Genomic DNA, 18,996 nt, shown 5'->3' with positions numbered 1-18,996 from the left:
AGGTGGTGATTCTGAAGGTTTGATAGGACATATGAATAAAAGTCAGTTGCCTTTTCCAATTATTTTGAATAAATAAGTCTTAACAGAGTTCAAAGCTCCCTCACAACTTAAGATTTTGAGGCTTTGTACTACAACCGACAACTCTGGAACATTTTGAGAACAGAAAAAAAACCACCTTTGTACTTCTTCAACAAAATAAGGAAGATAGACTCTATCTTCAGGGCACGGGAAATACATACAGTATTTAGAGTAATGGATTTACTTCATGTGGGTGAGGATATTATTTTCTTGTTCTTATTTTTACTGATTTTTAACTGCTGAGATAAATGCATGTTTCAACATTATCACTCAACATGCCATAAATCATATTACATTATATGTGACTGGTTGGAATTATTGAATAATAATCAAAGTAGACACATCCAGAATGCCAGGTGGAAGTTTTGCAACATAGCCTCTTTTTTCCTGGAGCTTGTGTGGACTAGAACAGGCAGCAGAAATGGAGAAAAAGGCAAGATAAGTAGGATCAATGAATAAACACTCCATGGGGTAGTGGTACATTCAAGGGTTCATGATTTGTATTTCTTATGAAATTTTCAGTATAACAAATTAATGTAGAAATGATCATACCCTTGAAAAGCCATGGAGGATGGCTATGGAGGATGTGGAGAAAGCTCTCTTAGCTTCTCTCCTGTACACAGACCATTGTAATCTGCTACTAGACAATGTAGTTGACCTGAAAATTCAACATAAGTTAAACATCTATGGGTGATTTCCAGGTCATAGAACTTTTGATGGGCCACTCTAAGTAGTGGACTCTAATCCTTGGCAATTTGTTTAGCCTGAACAATTATGAATTTAAACTACTTTGGTTTGACCTAAGCTGTTGTCCATACTATTAAGCATTTGAGATGACTTTCCATGATTAACTCGTGGCCGCCCTCTCTGGTGGGTGTTAGAAGATGTATGCTCACCATAAGCAAACGAGAAACCCAGGGTTATTTTATTAATAGCTGGATAAGTGTTCAATGTCTTCTCATTGCAGGGCCTTTCTGGCAAGTTGAACATGTGGCCTATTCCAGGAGACTCAGTGTCTGCTTTTCCAACCAGTGATGTAGATAAGGATAGACAGTCTATCAGAGAATGGGATCTTCCATGCTTGACTCATGGAAAAAGAAAGGATTATATAATTGAGCACCTACTCTGCTCTAGGGACTGGGGATAAAATGGCAAGCAAAAGAGGCATTGTCCTTTACCTTTGCACATCTTATAATCTGGTGATATAATCTGATGAGCCACTGATGAGCAGGTTTGCTCCTGAGTATGCAAGATACCAGAGTCATATGGTAGTTTTCTTAAATTGCCTAGGAGATATTCCATGCTCTCTTCTTTCTCTGGATTCAGTATTAAGCATCATCTATATCAGTGATTATCAAGATGATCCCTAGATCACAGCATCAGCCTCAGCATCCCCTGGGAACTTGCTAGACATGCCAATTCTAGAGTCCTACCCAGACTTACGGCATTGAAATGCTGGGGTTGGCATAAGGGAATTTGTCTTTAACAAGCCTTGCAGGTGATTCTGAAGCATGCTAAAGTTTGAGGAACACTGTTCCAGACTAGTGCTTCTCAAAATTAATGGGCATGTGAAACTCCCGTGGACCTCATTAAAATGCAGACTGAGTTAGTAAGAGGGGCCTGAAGTTTGGAGGATTTCTAACATGTTCTTAGGTGATGCCAGTGTTGCCAGTCTGGGCACCATGCTCTGAATAGCAAAGCTTTGGGTGTCCTGGTTGCTATGGATATGTGTAGTTTGGAGAGTTTAACCTGGTGGTGAATGCCTTTCTTCCTGAAGAAGGAAACATTAATCTTCTTTCCTCTGGGCACCCATAGACATTAGAATCTGTTCTATTACATCATTTGTTGTCTTCTACTGTAGTTTTTGTTTGCATCTATTTTCCATTGGTCCTTCAACTTGTTGAGGGCAGGAAGAGTACCTTTGTTTGCAGCAACTTTAAGTGCCTGGCATATAGAAGACCATTGAGAATGGGTGATAGGGCATGATTCTGATATCTGTATCCATGTAGCCTGTCAACAAGAGATGTATTAAAACTCTTTGCAAGTAACTTCTATATTATTTATTTGGCAACCTCCTGAGAGTTCTTTCCTGCCAGCTAATGGTGGACTAGTGAAATCCACGAGGCTGAGAGCCTTCAAGCACAGCCAAAAGAAGATGAACTTTTTGTCTTCAGTGGCTATATGTCTAATTTTAGGACAGTGGGAGTGAAATGAAGCTGATTTTGGTCTGGCTTCTGGTGAACTATAGCTAAGGGGTGGTGATTAGCTTTCCTTTCTGAGTCAGAGATTGTCAGTCCCCAGTGGAAAACCTGGTTCTAGTGTGGAGAGTTCAGCATTCTATTTTGAAAAGACTACTCTCATTTTTATCCATGACAGAAGCTGGAATGCTTTTCTCCCTCCGTTCAGAATAATATGGTGAATATTGTGGATTATCTCATTTGTGGCCTGTTTCCTCTTAGTCAGTTCTTGATAAGGATTTTTTTTTTTTTTACTAGCTTGTGAAAATATTATATTCTAAAGAACCCTGGCTAGGAAGGTCACCACTCCATTGTACCATGTCTCTTAGCACTCAGAGGAATTCTGTCTAATAGTGTAAAGACGGACTTCATTGAACAAATGGCACTGGGACAAGCCTAGGGATGTCTGGTAAACGCAGTTGAAGCAATTTTCTTTTCACCCAAAGGGAAACTTAGTGGGAGGATTAGATCACTTGTCCTTGGAGAAAGCAAGGTGCCCATTAAAAGGGGCCAGTTGGTGAGAAATTTGGTGAAGAACATAAAGTAAATCTAAGTGGTATAAACCTATTGATCCCAAGTTAAATGAATGTTAAAGGCTTAAAAACACATCTTCGCCAATGCAGATAGATATTTACTGTAGTTATACATTTCAGTATATCTCATAAAGATCTCTAACACTAAGAGTGGTAACCAAAGTACTGTTTACCAAAAGACCTACATAAACGCATCTTTCTACAGAAAGTAGACTACAGAAAACAGTAGGTCATATTGCATTTTCATGAGATGGTTAATTATCGTAGGCTTTCACAAAACATTTTATCTACGACTTCTAAATTCATTTCACTTGGGATCATGGGAGGTAGTCTATTGGAATGATTTTTAGTCAAGTCTGGCATTAAGTTAGGACCATCTGGTTTTCACAGATCGAGTAGAAAGTCGGAAATCTCTTGTGCCATCCAGACAACCAGGACGATAAATTGACTTTAAGCTCTGGCCCTATGGGATGTTTTCATCTCTGGGCAGCTATCCAGAGACAGCAATAAAGAGGTCAGTTACCTTGTTTTGTAGTCATTCTCTCTCATTCCCAAACATTTCTTTTTCTGGTTTATATTTTAAAACAAAAATTTTCTCTTAATGTAGAAGAATCATCTGATGAAACATTATGGCAGGTGTCAAAGGATATCTTGCTCCTGGGGGAATTATTGGTCAGGATCTGAACCTGAAAAAAAAACAGATCTAAAATCCCTGTTATCACCGTTTTCCTATCTTTACCCTCAGAGCAGGCAGCTGAGAACTGAAGAGGTAACCTTCCTTCTGGAGTTTCTATGTAGGGTCCGGAGGCAGGAAGACTTATCTTCCCTGAAAAATGTTTGCATCATATATTAGCATATGATGCATCATAGCATCATATGTCATCGGGAAAATGCAAATTAAAACAACAAAGAGATACCACTTCACCTGAATGGTCAAAATCTGAGACACTGACCACACCAGATGCTGGCAAGGCTGTGCTCTAAGAATAGTCTTTAAAAAATAAACCCAGATTTTTAAAAAAATCTATGATAATTTGATTTATGGCCCAGAGAATTAAAAACTTGTTTGGTTATGAAACAAAATTTTGGATACTAACTACAGATACTATCTAGTCCTCAAAGGGTCAGAGAACAGGGTGATTAAGTTTTAGTTCTTAAAAATGATGGATCATGAAGATTAATAGATATCTTGTTCTGCTTTTTCCAGAACAGGCTACAGGCCAGATTGCTAATTACTGGAGGGGCGAAGAAATAGATGGCACCCAGTTCTGGAAGACGTCATCCATCCATTCATTCACTCATTCTGAAAGTTTCTGTTGAATAAACAAATGAAGGAATGCCACTTAGGTGGCATAACCACATTCTGCAGGCCTTTAGACCACATCTTGAAGTAGCCTCCTCCATATGAGGGCACCTTTGCCGAAAGCCTATCCAGCCATTAGGAAAAACCAGGAAAGCTAGCAGCTGCTCAAATTTGGGTGGGCTCTGATGATTTATTCTGATGCAATAAGCAATGGAGTCTAAATGAGGTATGGGAGGCAAAGAAATCAGGAAAGAAAGTTTGGCATCTCTGCCTATCCGGAAGCCTCCTCTCATCGTTAGTGTGAGAAAAGGAAATGGTATTTTTATTTTCATTAAAATGCAACAAGCATCAAAGTCAGAAAATAGATCATCTTTTTCTCATGGCTAGAAGCACACAGAAGCAGATGAGTAGCTGCATTCTGCTGGGTGTTGCTGGGGGCTTCTCTAACACAGATCCACCACCCTGCTGGGAACTCAAACTTGCAGGGAGGAGGAGAAGAGGTTGAGGGCTGGGTTGGCCACTTTCCAAGCAGAACAGGTAAACACTCAGCTAATTCTGGAAGTCACTTCCTTCCTCTTTTATCTTCCTTCCTTCCTTCCTTCCTTCCTTCCTTCCTTCCTTCCTTCCTTCCTTCCTTCCTTCCTTCCTTCCTCCCTTCCTTCCTTCTCTTCCTTCTCTTCCTTCTCTTCCTTCTACAAGTCTGTACTGAATGTCTTTTATGTGTCAGGGGCATTTACTAGCACTGGGGACAAGAAGGTGAGCTAGGTGTGGCAACACTCAGGTTGCTGACAATCTAATGGAAGAGACCGATAATCAGTACCACATGTAAGAGCTCTAAGAGCATATTCAGGAAGGGCATTCACTTCTGACCTGGGGAGTTCAGAGAAGGCTTTGTAGAGGAGGTGACATCTAGGTTGATATTCAAAGGATGAATAAGCCAGGTGACACCCCAGTTGTATGGATAGAAGAGGAGGGGCGGGGGAGCAGGGAGGAAGCAGTGGATGATGGCACCAGAAGAGCTCACAGCATGTTCAGAAACCTGGAGGAGAAAGAGAAACAGAGCACATTGGGAAGTAACAGGTAATGCAGTGTGGCTGATGTATGTTCTGGGAGGAGGGAAATGAGGCTGAAGAGATAAGGGAAAGACCCTTGTATATCATGCGAAAGTGTTTCAATTGCACCAAAGAGTCTCGAAGTCTCCGCTCTGGACAGGTTTAGAACATTTGCATTATGTGGATTCCATGGAAAAAAGTCCACACAACACACACGGCACCTCTCAGTTACTTCAAGGCACCAAAATTTGTTTATATTTGCCTTCACCCCAAATCAATGATCCATTTCTGAAGGGCAAATAACAGTTTTTGTAAATGTCTGTATTTGCCAGTAGAAAATAACCTACTGGGGGCTGCTATGTCAAGGCTAGAACCCAGGCAAAGACACATAGGCAAAAACCTTAGTCACCTCAAAATAAGGCAGCCGCCAAATTTGCCAACATTTTGTGGTTTCCAAGCCATTGGTGGATAATAATCACGGTAGGTGAACAGTGCGGTAATTGTTTCTTTGGACAACAATGCATATTTCAAGGCATTTCTCTGCCTTTTTGATACATTAATAAAAATAATGATGCCAGGGACGCCTGGGTGGCTCAGTCGGTTAAGCGTCTGCCTTCAGCTCAGGTCATGATCCCAGGGTCCTGGGATCGAGCCCTGCATTGGGCTCCCTGCTCAGCGGGAAGCCTGCTTCTCCCTCTGCCTGCCACTCCCCTCCTTGCGTGGGCTCTCTCTCTCTTTCTGACAAATAAATAAAATCTTTAAAAAAAAATAATAATGATGCCAGTTACCATAGCAATGTCAGATGCATTAATATCAGCCTTTCTATGACAGGGCAAACATTTCCCACCAAATGGCAAAATTATGAATCAATCCCTTGCAAATTTTTATTTTTTATTTTTTTTAAAGATTTTATTTATTTATTTGACAGAGAGAGACAAAGCGAGAGAGGGAACACAAGCAGGGGGAGTGGGAGGGGGCTCCTCAGGGAGCCCTATGCGTGGCTCGATCCCAGGACCCTGGGACCATGACCTGAGCTGAAGGCAGACACTTAGCGACTGAGCCACCCAGGCACCACTCCCTTGCAAATTTTTAAAGAGGTAACTCATATGGTGATGGCTGGTAGCTATCCTTGTGGTGAGCAGAGCATAACATATAGAGAAGTTGAATCCCTGTTGTACACCTGAAGCTAATGTGAAGTTGTGTGCCAACTCTTCTCAAATAAAAAAAACAATTAAAAAATAAAGAAGGTAACCATGTGAGAACAATTATGATTTAGAGATCTTTGAGTATCATGTAACAACCATATAGGGAAAGGAAGTAAGATACATAGCAACAGCCTTAAGAGAGCAGAAAGCTGTTTGCAAGAAGGTCGTTCCGTGTCCATTCAGACATTTATAAAACCTCCATTTGCACAGGTGATAGAGATTCAAAGACAAAGAAGGCACTGATGCTGCCCACCGGGGTCTCACAGAATAGAGAGGTGTGATGGGGGGTCAGGGAGGCAAGTCATTACAACATAGGACAGTAAATGCCATGATAAACACATGCCAGAGGTACTGAGAAAGCATGGGGAAGGTAAGTGAGGGAGCCTGGAGTGTGTAGTGGGTTGGATGATGGCCTCCCAAAGGTATGTCCACCCAGAACCTGTCAATGTGACCTTATTTGTTAAAAAGGCTCTTCCCAGATGTAATCAAGTTGAGGAGCTGGGATGAGATCATCCTGGATTAGGGTGGGTCTTAATCCAATGACAGTGTCCCTAGAATGGATGTAAGAGGAGAAGACATAGACACACGGGGAAAAGGCCATGCGAAGATGGAGGCAGAGATCAGAGTTTTATTTCCAAAGCCAAGGAATGCCTACGGCCACCAGAAGCTGGAAGAGGCAAGGAAGGACTGTCCTCTGGAGCCTCGAGAGGGAGTGTGGCCATCCCAGCACCTTGATTTCAGATTTCCAGTCTCCAGAGCTCTGAGAGAATACATTTCTGTTGCAATAAGACACTCAGTTGTTGGTGATTTGCTACAGTCACCTAGGAAACTAATACAGGGTGGAAGCTGGGAGAAGTCAAGGAACACTTCTGGGAGAGATCATGCCTGAATGAAATCCTAAAGGCAGAGCTGGAGTGACCAGCTGAAATGAGCCGGGAGTGGGAATCAGAGGAAGATGGAAAAAGGGTAGGAATGGAAGGGCAAGTGACGAGGTATTCAAGGAAGGTCTTGAAAAATTAAAGGCGCCCTCTTGAAAGAATACGTGTGTCTGATTATCTCATGGTTGAATTGACGTGACCACAGAAAAAAGGGTTATACATAGATATATGCCTCAAAACAGTTTCTGTGGATAAATAGGTTTGGAAAAGATGTACATACTATCTGTAATTTAGAGATCCAAAGTCCATGTAAGCATATTGACAGCTCAGGGAAATTCTTCACTCTCTTTCCCCTAGAGTTTCAACCATCTCTGTCTTTGTGAACTACATACTAATAGCTCAAGCAAAAGGGTGCTTCCCGAGCACGTGTGGGAAACGCGGATCATATTTGCAGGATGTTGGGAAAGACCCTCCACCCCTTCCTCATATAAAACCAAACTGTCAGGGCTCTTTTCCTTTTTCTTTTTTTGTAATTTAAAAAATAATTTTGTAATTATGCAATTTGGGGGGGTAATTGTAAATAATACTGCAAGTTTTCATAATTAACTTTGTCGTTGTAATTTTGGGGGTATTTCTTTGTAGTGGTTAAAAGACTAATAATTTGCTTTTGGGAAGTTGCCCTTTAGGCTGTGATTCCTCACTGACACCTTAGAAAGTGTGGAGAGCTGATCCTTTCTGCACAATGGGTTTAAGTCAGGACTAAGATGTGTCCAGAGAAGAGGGAAAGGGTCAGCCTCAAGGTGGTGATGTGGGGGATGGGAGGTGAGAATGCAGGCGGAAAAGTTCTATGAGAGCAATACATCTCCAGTCTCCAGGGTCTGGCCTGGCTCCCAAACACCCACATAATCACTAAGTTTGTCTTGTCGCCGTCTCTCCTCAGCCCTTTTATTTCTTCCGTCCCTAAACTTCTGCCACGCAGGCAGCCCCTTTTCCAGATCTGAGAGACCCATCTCCATGACTAAGTCCTGGGAGCAGGACACGTGCCTGGGTCCTGGCCATCTGGCCTGGCTGTTCCCCTCGGGGGTGGGCAGAGGAACACAAATGACTTTCAGAGGATGACCTTTATGGCTAAGTTCTGTTTGACCAAAGCAAATTGCAAGCATGCATTGATTAAGCCAGAGATAATTGAAAAAAATAAAAAAAAAAAGAGGTTTTATTTAAATAACAACAACAAAACCCCAAACCACCCCAAGGGGTGCCTGAAACCTACACTTTATGGTGGTAACTTAAGTGGCAAATAAATGATGCATGGCACTCGTGAGCCCTCCCAGAACAGGTTGCCCAGTTGAGTTCACACTGGGGCTTCTGGAATCTGAATCAAAAGTAGTTTACAGAAAGAAATTTCTTCTGTGACAAACATTCAAAGCTATTACAATCTGATGTGTTCTCTCTCTCAATTTCTCTCTCTCTCTCTCTCTCTTTCTCTGGCTTAGCTTTAGCTCTGTGCTTGTTTGTTTTATAGATTAGGCCTGATTTTAAAGCATCTGTAAATCTTTCTCTAAGTAAAGGACAGCTTGCTGATCTGTATGCAAATGATATACTCGCCTGCCTTAAAAATTTAAGATTGACTTTGAATTGACCCCGTGCTTTATCCCTCAGTGGAGAAAAATGAAAGGATATTTATAATACCTATGGACATTGTGTACGATACCAGTGGGAGTTTTCTTCAACATTAGATGAATAACAGAAACATGGGCAGACTAAAATGGAGCAGATATATGCAAATGGCAGATTGAAACTGATTTACATAGCTGGGTATTACTTACCTTGGCTCTCTGTGGCTTCTCCCTTGCAGATACTGAAAATGCTATAATTTTCTATAAAAATAAAGAATATAAAACTGAAAAAAGCACACAGATAACATACCAGTCGAGCCTGCCAAAGTTTATAGTACAAATTTCATTTTCTCCCTTCTAAATATATCATAATTTTGAGGACAATGTAAGCAATTTTTACAATGACATTTTCCCCACCTGGAGCAAGCCACAAAAACCTCACTCAGGTTGGAAGTGAATGTGCTTCCAAATACATACCGCACTGCACGTCCATCTTCACGATTAGCAGAGACTTTCTTTGTTTTATGGTTTGCACTTTTTTTTTCTACATTGCCTTAAAAATTAGAATAGACAGAACAGAACATTGACCTGGGATGAAGTATGGATTTTTGTACGCTTCTCTCAAACTCAAATTTTATTAAGGTTATTGAAAATAAGATCACTTCACTTAAAAATGCCGGAGAAACCCAAAGGATAAAATTGCATGAGATTAACATACCTATTCTTGTCCTACAACAAACAGATTTCATTCCAAACCTCAGTGATTTCTTGGACCACATTATTTCAGAGCTACATTTTTTTAGTGTTTAGTTTTGACTTCCACAGTAGCACAGTAACTGTCCTCTGCTCTTGAATGAGAATGTTGAAATTCTCCCAAGTCACTGCCAAAGTGGCTGGGGCCAAGGTCTTCATGTCCTGAGGGTTGCAGGTTAGATCTTTTCCCTAGAAGTTTTGCATTCATTGGCTCACAGTGGAGTGATAGAAAGTCTGACACTGAGCATCCCAATAGGACCCAAACTTCATTGAGGAAGTGATGAAAGACAATGCTCTCCTTTCTTTGCCCTTTGTCTCCCTCCATGAGATCCTGCTGGCATCCCCTCTAGAGAGTTCTTTTCTGTTCCCTTTATTTGTCAGGAAGCTCTCTGATATCAGTTTCATTCACTGGTGGGAGGCTCTCAATAGTGTTTTGTTACTGAATAAATGAATGAATGAATCATTTTTATTCCAGTTTGGAGAGACTAATTGGAAAGAAAGATTAAAGAGGGTGAAATGGGTCATTCGGTATGAACAGATCTTTTTGGCAATAAAAGAAAAAATAAATCACACGTCCATCTTGCAACCCGTCTTTCCTTTAGCCGGCAGGTGGGAAGAGAGTGGGTAAGTAAAATTGACACCTGTTTTAGGAAAAGAATAATGACAGGTGATAACTAGAGCCTTCTGGTAGAAATCAAATTCCTTTAACACCTTCCCACCTGTTCTGGCCTGATGTCATTATTGAGAGCAAAGGATGATTCAGGAGGGAAATTATTAGGGCATGATGATGTATTCTATAGCAGAAAGGAAAGAAGTCAAGGTGCCTAGTGGATATTAAAAAGATCAGTTCACTGTATGCACAGAAGTAAAGGACAGGTCCCTAAATTTTGTGGGAGAAAGGTTCTGGGTTTGGCAAGCCTGTTGCATTTCCTCTCAGCTCTGTAGTACAGATCATGGAGCTACACTTCCTTGAGGCAAGAGTTCAGCTTCCTGGTTCCTACGTGAGCTAATTTGGATCCAGAATAGCCCTTCCTCTGCCTTTTGGTCATTTTCTCAGTGGTGAATAGGAGAGAACGGGGAATCATCAAGGGGAACTATGTCGCCCTCTGTGTGGGAAAGAACTTAGGATTCCTCTATCAATGCTGTGCTCAGTAAAGGAATAAAATTCCTTTGTGCTTCCTTCTGGAATGATGATCACAATATGCTCTGCCTTGTGGGTCACCATGTCCTTATTGGGAGAGGCGAAGAGGTAAATAATGTGTTGCCTTTCCTGAGGGAATTTGTATTTTATGGCATTTCTTTCATTAGGAAATGAGAGATTTTGATCTCTGTTAATGGGAATCTGGCATCATTAGTGAGCCACAGACAAATTAAGGGGTTTTGCCAAGGCCTTCTTAGCCCTTCCCAAGCAGAATCAGGAGGCCGTCTTCCTACTCTGCCTGTGCATGGGCTGCTAGGAACACAAGTGCCAGGTTCAACCTAAAAGGGATCTAGAGCCTCTCACTGTGATTCTACATCTCTTAACCTTCAAGAAAGAAAGGAAAAAACACAACAAAACAGCAACCCTGAAAATCCAGGAACTAGTTTGATGCTCACAGCCATGCCTCAGTATTGTTAGACGTTGGCCTGGTGCTCACAGCTCTATTGCGTTGTTCTCCTATTGGACATAAACCATCTCAGTGAATGCCAGCATCAGGCAAGATCCCTTTCAGCCTATGATCAAATGAGAACGTTCAAGACTTTGTAGTTTTGTCAGGCACAGAGAAAAATAAAGTCACTGTGTAACCCACGAAATACCAAACAGCCCCTCTCTTGGCTAATATGAGGAGCTGCCTCTTTTATAGCAATTACAGCTTGATCGTCATTCTAGTCTGCCCTCCCTAGAGATAAGAGTTCTTTTATTGAGAGAGCCAACTGTAGAACTGTCACCATTTTCAGATAGCCTTCAATCCTGAGAGTGTTCCTGCTTCCTTAGTCTCTCCTTCAAGTGACCATGAGTCCTTTCTTACAGTCTCTTATTGGGATACCCGCAGTTCCTCGTGGTGTGCACTTCCCCTTGCTAATAAACCCCTCAGCTTAGTCATCCCTAGGTGTGTTCTTGGTGGCCTTCAGCTGGAGTGAATTGACATTCCACTGTTGCTGAAGTATAATAATTTTGCCTTTTGTTGAATACTTCAGGATTTTAGGCAGAGATTTTCACATAGCTAGTGCTCAAGGCACAAATCAGATAGAAGACTGACACATGTTATATTATATAAAATATACTAAATTATATATAGTGTGTATATATATATATATGGACTCGATTTGCAAATGAAAAACCAACCCAAAAACTCACTAAGAAAATGATATAAGGTGGGGAAAGTCATTATCTCATCTAATGAAAAATTCCAGGGATATGTCTAGCTTTAAGAAAGTCTGTGTCAGGGGCACCTGGGGGGTGCAGTTGGTTAAGTGTCTGACTCTTGGTTTTGGTTTGGGTCGTGATCTTGGGGTCACAGGATTGAGCCCAATGTCGGGACCCACACTCAGCATGGAGTCCGCTGGAGATTCTCTCTCCCTCTCCCTTTGCCCCTCTTACTCATGCTCTCTCTCTCTCAAATAGATAAATAGATCTTAAAAAAAAAAAAGAAACAAAGTCTATGTCAAAGAAGGACATCCTGCCATTTGCAGCAACGTGGATGGACCTTGAGGATATTATGCTAAGTGAGATAAGTCAGAGAAGGAAAATACCATATGATATCACTTATATGTGGAATCTAAAAGAGCTGAACTTGTAAAAACAGAGAGTAAAATGGTGATTACCAGCAGATAGGAGGGGGGATAGGAAAGACGTTGTTTAAGGGTACAGTCATGCAACGAATAGTAAATAAATCCACATATCTAATGCACAGTGTAGTGAATGTAAACAAAAATATTGTATTATAACCATCAAACTTGCTAAGAAACTAAAATTTACTTATCTAGCCACTAAAAAGAAATGATAATGATGTGATGTGATAGAGGTGTTAATGATTGCTACAATGGCAATCATATTGCAATATATAAATGTACTTTATATAAATGTATATAAACATGCTGTACACCTTAAATTTTCACAATGTTATATGACAAATATATAGCAATAAAAAAAAGAAAGTCTGTATTGAGGATCAGAACCACATAATGAGAAATTATTTCTCTCCATCTCTTTTTTTCTACTACATTGGAAATGTTCATCTTTTTGGTTGGTTCTCATAAGCTTATCACAATGGATCAGGAAAGTGCATTGCTTACTTGGCGGAGCCTGCGTTGTAGGGTCCACCCCTGTATCTAGGAACGATGAAGCAAGAGCTGAGGAGATGGCAACTGCCAGGCTAATGTTAATTGCACGTTAAGAACTTACCAGGGGAATTTGAGAGGCAGTGACTGAAAACCTAGGCAAAGAGGGTTAGTGGAAGCACAAGTCTTGGAAGCTGCATAGGTTAAAGGAGTACCCTAGTCATGCCCATATTTGCTTGTATAGCACTGGTGGAAAGTAGAATTATAGAGCTGGATGGGGATTAATAAGGGAAATATTAAAAAAAATTTTTTTCAAGGAAGATGTAGAATCTAAGAGCGAGGTTTTAATGATTAAAGTATAATTATATGAAGCCAGTGTTTTCCATTGAAAAGTAAATACACACACAGTAAAACAGGTTCTGTGGCTGCAACAAGACATGACCTAGTTTTCCTCTGCTGGACTGCTCACCCTGCTACTCTTCACTGCTGTCCTAGTTATTCTTGGGTCCCAGCTAAAGAATGTAGCCCCCGGGCAAGTCTTTCCTAATCCATTAAACTAGGTTAGAGTCTCTCTGCAATAAATTTCATCCTTTCCCTTTCTTGCATAGCATTTAGCACAGTTTTTTTTTTTTTTTTAAGATTTTATTTATTTATTTGAGAGAGAGAGAATGAGAGACAGAGAGCACGAGAGGGAAGAGGGCAGAGGGAGAAGCAGACCCCCCGCTGAGCAGGGAGCCCGATGCGGGACTTGATCCCGGGACTCCAGGATCATGACCTGAGCCAAAGGCAGTCGCTTAACCAACTGAGCCACCCAGGCGCCCCCATTTAGCACAGTTTTAATCTTAGGTGTATTTATGCAGTTGCTTGCTCAGTATTGTCTTCCCGGTCAGACTGCAAGCTCCATGAGGGCAAGGTTTTTCCCACCTAGTGTCTTATCTGCTACATAGAAATTGGATATTGATTGATAAATTCATTTATAAGCATAAACTCCCCAATGGGGTGCTTTTAAATACTACTGTACTCTTCTAATAAAGATTGTGTTGTCTTCTTAAAGGTAATAAAGGGTGAATAGGTATTCATCCACACCAGAGAAATATGAAGCCTACATCATGACCTAAGAACAGAGTAAAGCCTTCCAGCCTTACGATTTTGAGAATTGTTATGGAACGATTGGAGTTTCTGTTCTTGGCAACACTGTGATGCCTCAAGATACCTGAATCCAAAGTTTGCATGTTCCATTTCAGGCCAGTTGAGCAAGAACCAAGTAAGTATCATTGACACAACAGCATACTCAGCTTCTCGTATGCACTAAAGGCTTTGGGCTTTGTTTGTAATCTCTATTCCTAGTGACATAGTTCTTTGTAAAAAGTAAAGTAAGACATCTTCTATGATGTGATTTTTAAACCATTGCTGGGTAAGTAAAAGTTTTTGAATTTCCAAATTGTCAAAGAATAGCTTTTAAAGTACAATAAACTACTATTAAACTGAAATTATATATATATATGCCTAAATATTTTTAGGTACAACAAACGTAAAATGACTTTGTCTTGTTGATAAAACAAAGTTTCTAGACACTCTCCACCATGTATTTTTTCTGTTTTTCAGGCAACCTTACTTGTTCTATAATATTTTACTGTTTGCAGTGGCAGACGAGTCTCAAGATGTGTATGACACTTCCGGAAAACTGTTGTCTCTCTCACCAAATGAGTCTGTAAAGGTAAGAAAATCTGTATTGATACATAAGCTTTCTATATATACAATGCAATTTGAGAAGGTAACAGAACTGTTACAGTTTAGGGCTCCACATGACTGTTTTTTAAAATTTTCTATCAAATATGAAATATTCAAAAAGTCAATGAAAAATACTGAAGAAACTTAAAAAGGAGTGTGAAATGAATTGTCACATTTTATATTTGATCATGTTTTCAAAAGCCATATCCGCTTTGAAAAATAAAAGACATATTTCTTTTAAATCCAGGGCTTCCAGATCCTTTAGCCTTGAATTTAAGTAAAAAGAAATGGGTTGACCAAAGCACTATCACCTATTACCCTCTTACAACAAATATCAGATCATAAGGATGGTCGATGTGATGGTGTTAGTGATTTTGTTAACTGGTGACCATGATGACAGGATACTTCACTTCATATCATTTGGTTTTATAGATAAAATATACCATGGGGATGAAATCCGATTTCCTCTGACAATCTGTAGAGAAGGAAGGATCTGTTGGAGAACTACATTATCATAATTATGAGATTTAAAAAAACCACACACACACACACACACACAGCGCCCAAGTTCTCCAGCACTGGGAGACTGTAAAACTTGATTATTGCAAAGGTAGATTGGCATATTAATTAAAAATAAGACTGACATTTGAAGCATATTTCAGATTTCATGGCAAATTTCATCATTCTAAATATAGGTTCAGATAATTATGACACATTTGGTGCTAAGCTATTTTAGAATTCAAAACACTTCCATCTTGGAATGGTTGCAGCAAATCAGGGTGTTTGATCAAGGCTGCAAGAAAAGAGAGCAGATTTAATATTCCAGGTCTCCTCTTATTCTGCTTTTAGCTCTTATTTTCTGTGCAGGTTAAATTGGTAGAGTAATGCAAGGTGATGGCATTTTGAGTGCTAATGGATTTGACATTTTGAGTGTAAATAAGAATGGATTGTCCTCTTGAAGTATAAGTCACTCCTCACCAGCAGTGAAAATAAAGTGAAAACCACAGAAATGTAGGGTCATTCATTTTCTTGCATACACACTGAGGAATTTTATATTCGGTTATTGCCATGAACATCATTTTACCCTTTGCTTTTCTGATTTATTGTCTCATTATAGGAATTGATAATGATATTTTTTCTGAGTGACTATTATAGACAGACTTTTTCACCTATGTCTGGGAGCTAGAGATATATTTCATCTTTCCTTTAGGTGGTTCTCAGGTGGCACTCTTGTTCTACCTAAGGTACATAAAGACTGGAAAACTTTATGATAGTTTTTTTTTTTTTACCTTTTTTTTCTCATGGTCTTATTGAAGTAGAGAACAAAGTGTGTGTCATGCAACTTAATTTTCTCCTTAACCTTAAAATGAGACAGAAACTGTGAGGGAGGAGTTGGAGCAAACTGAGAAAAAGGGAGTCAGAAGTTCAGAGCTGGAAAGAACCCTGAAATCTAGGAATGCCGCAATGCCATTGAGCCCCTTCCAACTCCTTGGAGAGATAGGGACAGTGAAGGGCAGAGAAGGTAATGTAACTAGGTTTGCCATGCTAGCTGGTCATAGAGCTGGTCCTACAAAATAGGATAAACCAGATGAGTTGAATGTGTCATTTCATTTCTCTGTCCTGAACTTCAACTTCTCCATTTATAGAATTGAGCTGTTAGATCAAATAATCTCCAAAGTCCCTTCCAGCGCTAATGTATCAAGAACTGAGTTGTGAGACATGCAGTTTTAAGCCCTGGTTCTGCCTCTTTACTGCCGGAGTGATCAGGAGGAGGTTGCTCAAGGTTGCTAAGCCTCAGTTTCCTTGGCTCTAAGAGGGAGTTGCAGAATTAATCCAGCACATATTTACTGAGTTTTCCTCTGGTACTGGGCAATGAGAATGCTGGAGTGGACAAGGCAGAAATGGTCCCTGCTCTCGTGGCATTTACATTCATCCATTAATTCATTCACTTATTCAAAAAGTGTCATTGAGTTCCTATCATCTGCAGCCAGTGTGGTAGGTCCTGGGGATACATCAGAAAATATGCATAGAGTGGGGAGCAGGTGGCCAAAAAGCCACAACAAACAGAAATAAGTATTATGTATGAAACAAACATGAAAATGAAAGAATAATAAGTTAGGAGCTATGTCCTTTATAAGGAGCTCAGGGGAGGCTTTCTTATAAAAGTGACACTTATGCTGAATCTTAAGAACAAAATGAAAGTATGTAGAGAGGCAGGGAAGAGCCTAAGTGCATCTGAGTTACAGAAAGAAAGTCAATAGCCGTAGCAGTAGGATGAGATGACCACTGGAGAAATATTCAAAGGCCAGACATGCAAGGGCCTTAAGTTTGGTTATTCTGAGTTCAAGCAAAAGCTACTGAACTTGACTTGATTTATGTCTAGAACATCTCTCCAGCGATTTGATGAAGCATGGATTGAAGGGCAGGTCGGTCAATAGCATGTTGCAGTAGTTCAGGCAAGAGATCATGACCCCTGGCCTACAGTGGAGGCAGGGAAAGTGGGGAGATCCAACTGGCTGGGAAGCATCTTTAAGGTAGAAAAAGCAGAATTCACTAATGAACTGTCTGTGGGAATTGAAGGAAATGGCAAAATTAAGGATGGCCCCTGTGTTGGGGACATAGGTTTAGGGTTAGTGAGTATCGGGAGTTCCCTTTTGGACACCCTGTACTGAGATGTTGGTAAAGCAACAAAGCAGAGCTGTCAGATAGTGAATTTAGAGCTCAAGGAGGAGGGCTGGCTGGAGAAAAGTAAATATGGGCATCATTAGGAAAGGCCACAAGAACACGTGCGATCCCTAGAGACAGAAAGACAATAAAATGGTATAGTTCTGAGTCCTAGGGAACTCTGTGATTGGGAAGTTGCAAGAGCAGGTCCCACAGGAAAAACCCTCAGAAAGAGTCCGAAACAGAAGAGGAAGTAAAGACAGTGTGCTTTTAGGAGTTACCAAAGAAGAGCAGTTCAAGAACGATGGGAATCAGCAGCATCGAACGTGGCCAAAGGATCTTCGAAGAGAGAGGGAAACATCCATGAGAATAGGCAGCGTGGTGTTTGCTGGTCATTTGAAACAAGAGAAGACTGAAATTGGAGGAGAAAGACACTCTGGAATAGACGGAGTTATGCCACGGGAAATGAGGCAGTGGGAGTAACACTTCTGAAAAGTTAGGCTAAGGAGGGAGCAAAAACTAGGCAGTAACGAGACAGAGGGGAGCTCAAGGAGGGTTTCTTCTCCTTTTTGAAATTGGAAGGTGTTATGCAATGTTGGTCTACTGATGGTAAATGGCCCATGGGTGTGGGGGAGAGGGTGGTGTTGTGGGAATTGATGTTATAAAAACATGGAACAGGGAACTGCAAGAAAGGAAGTCGGTGAGGTGAAAAAGGATGGGGTCTGGAGCGCAGAGGAGCTTAGCGCAGCAGGCGGCACATGGTGAGTGGCCAGTAAACATAAGTGCTGTTGGTGGTGAAGGCTCTTAGGGGTTTTTCCTCATCTCTGTGTTGGCCTTGCCTGGGAGGAGTCTGTAGTCGGAGGGAAGACTCCTGGGATCACCAACTTTTAGGTCCAGCTATCTATCAGTGGCTTCTTGAAGGTAAGACAGCAAATTTAGGGGAAAACGTTCTTGGCAAAAGAGATTTAACCACAGAACCAGCCTGGACAGGGCAAAGAGGTTTGTAAAGGCCATCAGAAGAGTTCGCCTCCTGTCTCCATCCCCATCCCACTCCTTCCCAAACACTCTGCCACTCAAAAGCATTTCTTCTTTTGAGCGTGAAGGGGTGCAAACCCATGATGAAAAATTTAGCAGTGTTTAACACAAGTTCATATGCATTTGCTCTTTTATAAAGCACCCCATCCTTTGGGATTTTTAGCCAGAAGACACACTCCACAAACATGAAAAACAAAAACACATGCAGAAGATTAATCACTGTGGCATTATTTATATAAACAAAATATTGGAAACAACATAATGTCCGTTCTTAAGAGATTAAGTGAATAAAAGTTCGGACATTCACACGATGTGGTACTCTGCAGTTGCAAGAAAGAATGAGGACGATCTCTGTGAGCTGATAGAGTGATTTCCAGGATATATTGATAAGTGAAATATAAACATGTATTTTTTTCTTGGTAAGAAGTTATACAAGAAGCGTAAACCAGAAACAAATGAAAATGATTATGGGAGGTGAGTGGGCATCGAGGAATAGAATTGGAATAGAAGTGTGATCTCTTTGACAATAACTTTTTATTTAGTTTTGACTTTTTATGTAATTGTTTAAAATTTCTTAGAAAGAGATTAAGAAATGGAAGGAGGGGAAGGAAGGAAGGAAGGAAGGAAGGAAGGAAGGAAGGAAGGAAGGA

The 18,996-nt window shown here is 40.7% G+C and overlaps 2 long non-coding RNA genes across 2 annotated transcripts in view; both read left to right on the top strand.

Annotated features, from left to right (window-relative positions):
• LOC118026281 overlaps positions 1-18,996 on the top strand; it is a 143,010-nt gene that overhangs the window by 52,885 nt on the left and 71,129 nt on the right. The window lies entirely within an intron of this gene.
• The window catches only part of LOC118026280, a 44,312-nt gene continuing 39,215 nt past the window's right edge, over positions 13,900-18,996 (top strand). The window contains exons 1-2 of the long non-coding RNA XR_004683514.1: positions 13,900-14,180; positions 14,522-14,633. This is a non-coding gene — a long non-coding RNA (uncharacterized LOC118026280). The remainder of the gene's footprint in view (positions 14,181-14,521; positions 14,634-18,996) is intronic.

This window comes from Mirounga leonina, unplaced genomic scaffold (genome assembly GCF_011800145.1).
Source record: "Mirounga leonina isolate KUSES-001 unplaced genomic scaffold, KU_Mleo_1.0 Mir_224, whole genome shotgun sequence".
In the NCBI taxonomy this organism is placed as follows: domain Eukaryota; kingdom Metazoa; phylum Chordata; class Mammalia; order Carnivora; family Phocidae; genus Mirounga; species Mirounga leonina.
The sequence above is the reverse complement of the archived record's forward strand: the minus strand, read 5'-3'. Positions and strand labels throughout refer to the sequence as shown.